Raw genomic sequence first — 10,788 nt, forward strand, 5'->3', positions numbered from 1 at the left:
TTTGTATATGTTATGTTGATTATTACATTTGATTTGGCTGGTATAAATGTTTTTTTTTGCCTGTAATCCCAGTACTTTGGGAGGCCGAGGCAGGCAGATCACCTGAAGTCAGGAGTTCGAGACCAGCCTGGTCAACATGGTGAAACTTTGTCTCTACTAAAAAATACAAAAATTACCCGGGCGTGGTGGCACATGCCTGTAGTCCCAGCTACTTGGTAGGCTGAGGCAGGACAATCACTTCAACCTGGGAGGTGGAGGTTGCAGTGAGCCAAGATCGTGCCCCTGCACTCCAGCCCGGGCAACAGAGTGAGACTCCATCTCCAGAAAAAAAAAAACAATGAAAATCAGTGAAGTAAGGTTATAATCTTAAGATACGAGAAAAGGAACAAGTGGTTTTTTTTTCTTCTGTTTTGTTGTTGTTGTTGTTGTTGTTGTTTTGAGACAGTCTTGCCCAGGCTGGAGTGCGGCACATGGCTCACTGCTGCCTTGACCTGGGCTCAAGTGATCCTCCCACTGCAGCCTCCCATGTAGCTGGGACCACTGGCTCACACCACCGTGCATAGCTAATGTTTTCATTTGTAGAGACAGGGTCTCACCATGTTGTCCAGGCTGGCCTTGAACTCCTGGGTTCAAGCTGTCCTCCTGCTCAGCCCCACAAAGTGTTGGGATTACAGGTGTGAGCCACCATGCCTGGCCTACATGAAACATATGCTTATTTGGTTTTGATTTTTACACTTTTATGATGCCAAGATTAACCCCCATTACCCTCCAAAAAGGAACATCCTACTAGCTTCACATTACAACTGGAATATTAACACAATGTAAATAGAGAAAACGGAGATGGGGTGATTAGGAGATTTAATAAGAATAAATCTTAAAGGGAAATAGAATGAAATGTATAAGATAAAGGCAGAAGTTAATAGAAATAGTATAATTAGTATAATAGGATCCATAAAGTCAAACACGGATTCATTTTTTAAAAAAGAATACATTTCTGTCCAGATTTATTTTTTTAAAAAGCTGGGTGCAGTTGCTCGCATCTGTAATCGCTGTGACTTGGGAGGGAAATGGGAGGATTGCCTAAGCCCAGGAGTTAGAGGCTGCATGAGCTATGATCGTGCCACTATACTCCATCCTGAGTGACAGAGCAAGACCTCATATCTGAATAAATATATATTTTTAAACTATTCATGTTGTAAAAATTAAGATATTTATTTTTCAAGAAGCTATTATGAACAATTTCATGGCAACAAATTTCAAAATTTCATGGGCAAATTACTCAAAACTATGTTATCAAAATAATTTTAAAGGAAAAATGGAATAATCATTAAAGAAATTTGATTGATATTTTAAAATCTTCCCAGAACACAAACACTAAACCCAGGGAAGTGTTCAGGAACGTTCATTCAGGAAAAAAGTAATTCCAATTTTATGTAAATTATTCCAGAACATAGAAAAAGAGGAAGCACTGCCCAATTAATCTCAATCATGAAGACAAATTTGAAAAATCCAAAGCAAGATTGTAAAGCAAATTCAGCAATAACTAGAAATCATTATCAAGCTGAGTTTGTTCCAGAATGTCAGGGTGGTTTAACAATGGAGGGAAAAGATCACGTCTCAAAAGATGCAGGAAAAAAGATTTGGTAAACCTTGGCAGCCATTTATAATTTTTTTTAAATTAATTTTAGAAAGCTTGGAGTAGAGAACTCTTTTTTTTTTTTTTTTTGTTCTTTACTACTTTATTTTTTTCCATTTACTTTGGATTTAACTTTTTTTTTTTTTAATTATACTTTAAGTTCTAGGGTACATGTGCATAACGTGCAGGTTTGTTACATATGTATACTTGTGCCATGTTGGTGTGCTGCACCCATCAACTTGTCAGCACCCATCAATTCATCATTTATATCATGTATAACTCCCCAGTGCAATCCCTCCCCCCGAGAACTCTTTTGATAAGTGGCATTTACAAAAAGCCTATAGCAGATATCTTACTTTATGCTGAATTACTAAATGATTTCCTTTAAGATTATAAACAAGAGCAGGATAATCACTATCATGATTTCAACATTGTACTGGGGGCCTAGTGTATGCCGAATAGCAGGAAAAAAAGTGATTAGGATTGGAAATCCGCCATATAGTAACGCCAAGTAAATCACAACTTCTCTTTAAATGTGGATGAGACCTGAGACTAGCTTCCAACGACAGAATATGGCTAAGGCGATGGGGATAGTCACTGCTTTGACTGGTTCATGTTATGTGGCAAAAGTAATGGAATAATTACCCTTGCGATTATGTAATGTTACAGAAGATTCCTTGTTAGCGGACCAGAGTGCACTATCATGTTGTAAGAAGGCCTGTGAATGAGCCACCTGGCAAGAAACCTTGGGGACCACTAGGAGCTGATGGAAACCCCCAGCTGACAGCCAGAACAAGGCAGGGACTCCATCCTACAGCCTCAGCTGAATCCTACCAACAACCATCTGAACTTAGAAGAGGACACTAAGTTTTAGAAAGGATCAGACTGGCTATCACGTTGATTACAGCCTTGTGAGACCCTGAGCAGGAGACCAACAGGAACTGTGAGATAGTAAGTACATGTTTTAAGCCACTGTGAGGTAATTCATTATGCACCAGTAGATAGCTAATAAAGGAAGAGACAAACCTGATTAGAGACTAGATTACATAGAAAACAAAAGAATATCTATGACTAACTCATAAGAATTAACCATTTATTTGGCACTTCTACAGTTGCATTTCTATATGCCAGCAACAAACAGGTAAAAATATAATTTATAAAAAGTTAACATTTACAGTAGCATCAAAAATGTAAATAAATAAAATCTTAATAAAATATATGCAAGAACAGGCTGGGTGCAGTGGCTCACACCTGTAATCCCAGCACTTTGGGAGGCTGAGGTGGGCGGATCATGAGGGCAAGAGATTGAGACCATCCTGGCCAACATGGTGAAACCCTCTCTCTACTAAAATACAAAAAATTAGCCAGGGATGGTGGCGTGTGCTTGTAGTCCCAGCTACTCCGAAGACCGAGGCAGGGGAATCGCTTGAACCCGGGAGACAGAGGTTGCAGTGAGCCAAGATGGCGCCACTGCACTCCAGCCTGGTGACAGAGCAAGACTCCGTCTAAAAGAGTATATATAGGCCGGGCGCGGTGGCTCAAGCCTGTAATCCCAGCACTTTGGGAGGCCGAGACGGGCGAATCACGAGGTCAGGAGATCGAGACCATCCTGGCTAATACGGTGAAACCCCGTCTCTACTTAAAAATACAAAAAACTAGCCGGGCGACGAGGCGGGCGCCTGTAGTCCCAGCTACTCGGGAGGCTGAGGCAGGAGAATGGCGTGAACCCGGGAGGCGGAGCTTGCAGTGAGCTGAGATCCGGCCACTGCACTCCAGTCTGGGTGGCAGAGCAAGACTCCGTCTCAAAAAAAAAAAAAAAAAAAAAAAAAAAAAGAATATATATATAGTGTATGTGTGTGTATATATATGTATGTATGTATCTATATGTATATGTGTGTGTATATATATACACAAGAACATTATGAAGAAGTTTTAAAACTTTAATGAAACATAGGTTAGTAATAAAAATAATGAGATTTAGGCTGGACACGGTGGCTCATGCCTGTAATTTCAGCACTTTGGGAAGCCAAGGCCGGCAGATCACCTGAGGTCAGGAGTTCAAGACCAGACTGGTTAACATGGCAAAACCCCACCTCTGCTAAAAATACAAAAGTTAGTTGGGTGTGGTGGCACACGCCTGTAGTCCCAGCCACTTGAGAGGCTGAGGTGGGAGGATCACTTGAACCTGGGAGGTTGAGGTTGCAGTGAGCTGAAATTATGCCACTGTGCTGCAGCCTGAGTGACAGGAAGATTCTATCTCAAAAATTAATAAAGAGATTTAATTGGGTAGATAAGTTCTAGAGTAGAGGCTCAATATCATGAAGATGTTACTTCTTTCCATATTAATCTCTAGATTTAATGCAGTTCCATACAAAATTCCAAGAGGATGTTTTTTTCTTTTTTGAGATGGCATTTTGCTCTTGTTGCCCAGGCTGGAGTGCAGTAGCACGAGCTCGTCTCACTGCAACCTCCGCCTCCTGAGTTGAAGTGATTCTCCTGCCTCAGCCTCCCAAGTAGCTGGGATTACAGACACATGCCACCATGCCTGGCTAATTTTGTAGTTTTAGTAGAGGCAGGGTTTTACTATGTTGGTCTGGCTGGTCTTGAACTCCTGATCTCAGGTGATCCATCCACCTTGGCTTCCCAAAGTACTGGGATTACAGGCGTGAGTCACCATACCCAGCCCCAATAGGATTTGTCATGGAACTTCGTAAATGTATTGTAAAATCATCATAGGGAGAAGCAAAGAACCAAGAAGAGCCAAAATACTCTTGAAAAAAGAGGACAAGGTGAGGGAGTTGCGCTAACTTACAAGCTATCAAGACTTATTATAAAGCTGTAATAATTAGACATAATACACACAGATAGTTAAATGGACTGAGAATAGAGAACACAGAAATAGAACATTAGTATATGGAAATTTGACATGTGACAAAATCAGTGCTATGGTTTTACATTAGTCCATTTTCATACTGCTATGAAGAAATACCCAAGACTGGGTAATTTATAAAGAAAAAGCGATTTAATGGACTCACAGTTCCACATGACTGGGGAGGCCTCACAATCATGGTGGAAAGCGAAGGAGAAGCAAAGGCACATCTTACATGGTAGCAGGCAAGAGAGCGTGTGTAGGAAACTGCTCTTTATAAAACCATCAGATCTTGTAAGTCTTATTCACTATCACAAGAATAACATGGGAAAATCCCACGCCCTTGATTCAGTTACCTCCTACTGGGTCCCTCACATGACATGTGGAGATAATGGGAGCTACAATTCAAGGTGAGATTTGGATGGGGACACAGCCAGACCATATCAGGTTTGAATATGCCCTCCAAAACTCACGTTGACCCTTCACCCCAATGTGGCAGCATTGAGAGGTGGGGCCTTTAAGAGTTGATTGAATCATGAGGGCTCTGCCCTCAATGGATTAATCCACTCATGGATTAATGGATTAATGGGCTATCATGGGAGGGCACCAGTGGCTTTATAAGAGGGAGAATCTTTAGCATAGCATGTGAGCATGCTCAGCTACTTAAGAACTTTGTAGAGAGCCCCCACCAGCAAGAAGGCTCTCACCAGACATGGCTCCTTGACCTTGACATCTCAGCTTCCATAACTTACAAGTAAGTTCCTTTTCTTTATAAATTACCCAGTTTCAGGTATTCTGTTACAAGCAACAAACAGAAAATGGACTAAGATAGTTGGCATTGTAGATCAATGGGAAAAGGGTGGCTATTCAATAAATGGTGCAAAGACAATTGGTTATCCATATGGAGGGGGAAAAATGGATTCTCTGCTTCATACCATACATACAAAAAAATCCAATTCTTTGGATTTATGATTTAAATGAGAAAATTTAAAATGTTTGAAGCAGGCTGGGTGCAGTGGCTCACACCTGTAATCCCAGCACTTTGGGAGGCCGAGGTGGGTGGATCACTTGAGGTCAGGAGTTCAAGATCAGCCTAGTCAACATGGTGAAACCCTGTCTCTACTAAAAATACAAAAAATTAGCCAGGCATGGTGCCGTGCATCTGTAATCCTGGTTATTCAGGAGGCTGAGGCAGGAGAATCACTTGAACCTGGGAGGTGGAGGTTGCAGTGAGCCAAGATCACACCACTGCAGTCCAGCCTGGGCAACAGAGGGAGAATCAATCTCAAAAAAAGTACCATTTATAAATTTATGGATGGATCTTTTCTGAAGGTCCTTTGCCTGGAGAAAAAAATAGTGCATTAAAAAGCTTTGGTCCAAAACAAACAAACTCCTAAAAATCAAGTGGAAGGGCTGGGTACGGTGGCTCATGCCTGTAATCCCAGCACTTTGGGAGGCTGAGGTGACAAGAGCAAAACTCGGTCTCAAGAAACAAACAAAAAAAGAAAGTAGAAGACAACCCAAAAACATAGTGGGCAAATTCCATAGCATTTCATACATATCATAGAAGAAAAAATATTAGTGGCTAATAAAGATATAAAAGAATGCTCAGGGAAATGCAAATTGAAACCATTTGTATATCCCTTAGATGTTCAAAAAATTAAGTTAGGTGATACCACTTTTACACTGTTGGTGGCAGTGTAAATTGGCAACCCCTTTTTGGAATTACACAGTTACATTTGTAGTATATGTTCTATATAATATGTAACTATATAACATTTCATATTCATATTAAACAAGTATATTTATGAATATATATAACTGTGTATGTATTTTATATATATATATATATATGTAATTACATAATTTATGAACAGTCAATCTTTTCCTGGAGAACATACCCCCCAAAAAAAACTGCTTGCAGATGAGGGCTAGGAAGCAAGTACAGAAATGATCAAAACAGTACAAATCAAGGGAGAATGTGCCCAAGACCTGGAGAACGGGTAATAATTTGTGGTTTATCCATGCAATGGAACACTATATGGAAGTGAAAATGATTGAAATAGAGCTATACACATCATCATACATGAATTTCAGAAACAATGCTGAGTGAAAAAGTAAGTTGCAGCAGAATGCATGCAATATAATAGTATTTTATAAAATTCAAAAGCCAAATTATGAATATACTTTCTTAGCTATAAATGTGATAAAACTATAAAGAAAAGCACAGGAATGATCAATACAACACAGTGATTGAGGAGGGACACACAGGAGCTTCAGTAGTACTATGATTCTGTTCCCCAAGTTGAATGGCAGTTTTGCAGGTGGTCATTTCATCATGCTTTTATGTTATACTTATTATATGATGAATATAATTATACTACAATATATGTTATGCACATTATACATTATATTATACATATTTTGTATGTAGCAGTGTTTCATAATATTTGAAGGAATGAATGGAAGTGGGCACATAATGAAGATATGTAGTGATTAGCCATCAGCAGAGTCTCAGAATTAGCAGATTCCAAGATAATTCCTATACCAAAACAAGCAAACAAAGGCCATGTTATCTAGAATGAAAAGACCATCCATATTCTAAAACTGAGACAATCAAATAGGGAATCCGTCTTTTAAGAATAGCATTTGTTATATGCTTGGAAGTGTTTTGAATCAGAAATTGGTTGTGAATAAATCTTCTCCTTATTAATAAAATATAAGCTTGTTTTTAATGTCATATTATCCCTGCTGAGAAATTAAAAATCCTGGAGGTAGGCCAGCCGCAGTGGCTCATGCCTATAATCCCAGCACTTTGGGAGGCCAAGGCAGGCAGATCACTTGAGGCCAGGAGTTCAAGACCAGCCTGGCCAACATAGTGAAACTCTGTCTGTAGTAAAAATACGAAAATTAGCTGGGCATGATGGCAGGCATCTGTAGTCCCAGCTACTCGAGAGGCTGAGGCAGGAGAATCACTTGAACTCTGTAGGTGGAGGTTGCAGTGAGCTGAGATCACACCACTGCACTCCAACCTGGGCAACAGAGTGAGAAAGAAAGAAATAAAAATTAAAATCCTGGAGGTAGTATAACTTGTAACCTCAATCACTTATTAATCAACCTAAATTTAATCCTTGATTTTATAATATCTTTCTGTAGAATTTTGTTTTGGGTTTGCTTTGTTTTTAGGAAAGACAGGTGCATTTACCCTGTTAGGGGATGATCATTGGTATTTTAAAAGATAAGACATTTGCTGAGAATTCCTTAAATTTTTCCAATTTTCACTAGCCAGTGATGACATTGTCCCTTTTTTGCAGATAGCTTTGAAAGATGATGATACTGCCACAGTTGGGACCATGCTGTTAAAAACATCCTTTGTTTGACCATTTACGCATTTGGTTCTAAAGAATGTATTGTCCTTAGATTCTTGGTTCTAAAGAATGTATTATCTTTTTTTTTTTTTTTTTGCAAGGAGTCTCACTCTGTGGCCCATGCTGGAGTGTAGTCTGTAATCTCGGCTCACTGCAACCTCTGCCTCCCGAGTTCCAGCCATTCTCCTGCCTCAGCCTCTCAGGTAGCTGGGATTACAGGCACCCGCCACCACGCCCGGCTAATTTCTGTATTTTTCGTACAGACAGGGTTTCACCATGTTGGCCAGGCTGGTCTCGAACTCCTGACCTCAAGTGGTAATGCCCGTCTTGGCCTCCCAAAGTCCTGAGATTGCAGTCATCAGCCACAGTGCCTGGCAAGAATGTATTATCTTAAGATTCTTGTCTCATTACTATTCTTAAAATTGCTGTAAAACTTGCTTTAGTAATTAGCTTTAAATTATGTAAATACAGACAACAAATCTCTCTTAATCCTAAAGGTGCTTACATGTATGCAAATTGGCTACAAATTGAACAGATTGTATTCTAAGTGACCAAATCTTAAGGAGCTTTAGAAGATACATTAATTCAAGGACTAAGCAGTTTCTGAAAACAGACTGATTTACTGTGCTTCTTAGTATTTCCTCAAACTAGAATATGAGCGATGGTGGCAGAGGAAGGAAGTAGCTCATACTTGGAAGAACAAACAGTTGCTAGAATATGCTTGTGGTTTAGAGCTTCTTTCAAAAATCCTGTTAGCTGCAGAAGAAAGGAAGGACTAATATTTTCCACGATTTCAGTAACATCTTTATGAAGATGCTCCTTTTGAATGTAGTACAGAAAGTTAGAAAACACTTAGGCGTGGTATCTGACATAGTGCCCCTTAGGGAGCGTTTCATATACAGACGGTCGGGGGCTTACGATGCTTTGACTTAAAAGTTTTCAACATAATAGTTCCAAAGGTGATGCACATTCAGTAGTCTCCATACAACTATTCTGTTTTTCATGTTCAGAATGTTGTTCCCATAAATTATATGAGCTATTCAACACTTTCTACTAAAACAGGATTTGTATTAGGTGACTTTGCCCAGCTGTAGGCTGATGTGAGTGTTCTGAGTGCGTTTAAGGTGGGCTAGGCTAAGCTCTGATGTTCAGTAGGTTAGGGGTATTAAAAGGACTTAGGATGTTTCCCCTTCCCAGTAAACGCACCGTAAGTCAGGAAGCACCTGTATCTGATAGAGGTCTACCTTTACCAATTTAAACTGTGACAAATTTAATGTTCCTGTCTTGCTTTTAAATTGGAGAGCAACAGCAGATCCCAGATAAATACCGGAGTTAGCTTTGTGTTCTTCACTATTTATTGAACAGTTCAGAGGGCAAGGAAGCAAAGAGAAATGCTCAGAGTGTGTCTTTGTTTGCTAGCTCCTGAATTCTTAACCATTCTACACCACTCCGAAGCGGGGAAGTGGGGCAAGATGGTTTACATCTCAAATGGACAAGTGTTGGACAGCCAGAGTCAGTCTCCGTGGAGATTATCTTTGATAACAGATTTCTTCTGGGGAATAGCCGAGTTTGTGGTTTTGTTTTTCAAAACTCTGCTTCAGCAAGATGTGAAAAGAAGAAGCTATGGAAACTCATCTGATTCCAGATACAATGATGGAAGAGGGCCGCTGGGAAACCCTCCCCAAAGAATGGGTAGAATCAATCATCTGCATGGCCCCAGTCCTCCTCCAGTGGCTGCTGGATGAGGAAGGTAAATGTCCACTCTAAGAAGCAGACAACTGGACATGCGCATTCATAGTGAAGGAATCCATCAAGAAGTGGAAGGCTGGCCATGTTGGAGCAGTAGATGAATGTCTATGTCTAAACAAGGACTGCTCTGTGTCCTCACAGATGAACTAGGTCCTGCTAGGAATTCCCTCTGCAGGGAACTGGCCTGATTGACTTGCAGTTCCATAAATGCACATGTTTGCCTCATTACCTTTTTTGTATAGTTTATTAAAGTATTAATATAGGCCGGGCGCAGTGGCTCAAGCCTGTAATCCCAGCACTTTGGGAGGCCGAGACGGGCGGATCACGAGGTCAGGAAATCGAGACCATCCTGGCTAACACGGTGAAACCCCATCTCTATTAAAAAAATACAAAAAACTAGCCGGGCAAGGTGGCGGGCGCCTGTAGTCCCAGCTACTCAGGAGGCTGAGGCAAAAGAATGGCATAAACCTGGGAGGCTGAGCTTGCAGTGAGCCGAGATCGCGCCACTGCACTCCAGCCTGGGCGACAGAGTGAGACTATGTCTCAAAAAAAAAAAAAAAAGTATTAATATAGTTTTAATAAATAAATAGGTTGCAAAAAAAAAAAAAAAAATTCTGGCTGGGAGCAGTTACTCACGCCTGTAATCCCAGCATTTTGGGAGCCCAAGACAGGCAAACCACGAGGTCAGGAGATCGAGACCATCCTGGCCAACATGGTGAAACCCCCTCTCTACTAAAAATATAAAAAATACAAAAATTAGCTGGGCATGGTGGTGCACACCTGTAGTCTCAGCTACTCGGGAGGCTGAGGAGAATTTCTCAAACCTGGGAAGCAGAGGTTGCAGTGAGCTGAGATTGCGCCACTGCACTCCAGCCTGGTGACAGACCAAGACTCTGGCTCAGGAAAAAAAACCAAAACAAATAAAAACCACTCTACAGTGGCCTTCCTGTATTTTTATCTGCTTTTTTTCTGTTCTCTTCTCTGCTTTGGAGTCAGAAACTTCAGTTCAAATCCCTGCCATGTCAATATAACAATCTTTCAGCCTGTTTCCTCCTTCGTAAATGATGGGTATAATTTCCATCCCACAGGATTTGTGTTAGAATTGAGTGAGGTAATGTATTAATACATACTACGTGCTTCAAAAATACTATCCGTCTCTTTCCACA

General features: G+C 40.5%; 1 pseudogene across 1 annotated transcript; it reads left to right on the forward strand.

Annotated features, from left to right (window-relative positions):
- The first annotated feature begins 8,138 nt into the window (after positions 1-8,138).
- On the forward strand, positions 8,139-9,984 carry LOC117097030 (annotated as a pseudogene). Its single transcript, XR_004442780.1, has one exon. The product of XR_004442780.1 is annotated as a selenoprotein K-like (transcript).
- Positions 9,985-10,788: the final 804 nt, after the last annotated feature.

This window comes from Trachypithecus francoisi, unplaced genomic scaffold, assembly GCF_009764315.1.
Source record: "Trachypithecus francoisi isolate TF-2019V2 unplaced genomic scaffold, Tfra_2.0 Contig01461, whole genome shotgun sequence".
In the NCBI taxonomy this organism is placed as follows: domain Eukaryota; kingdom Metazoa; phylum Chordata; class Mammalia; order Primates; family Cercopithecidae; genus Trachypithecus; species Trachypithecus francoisi.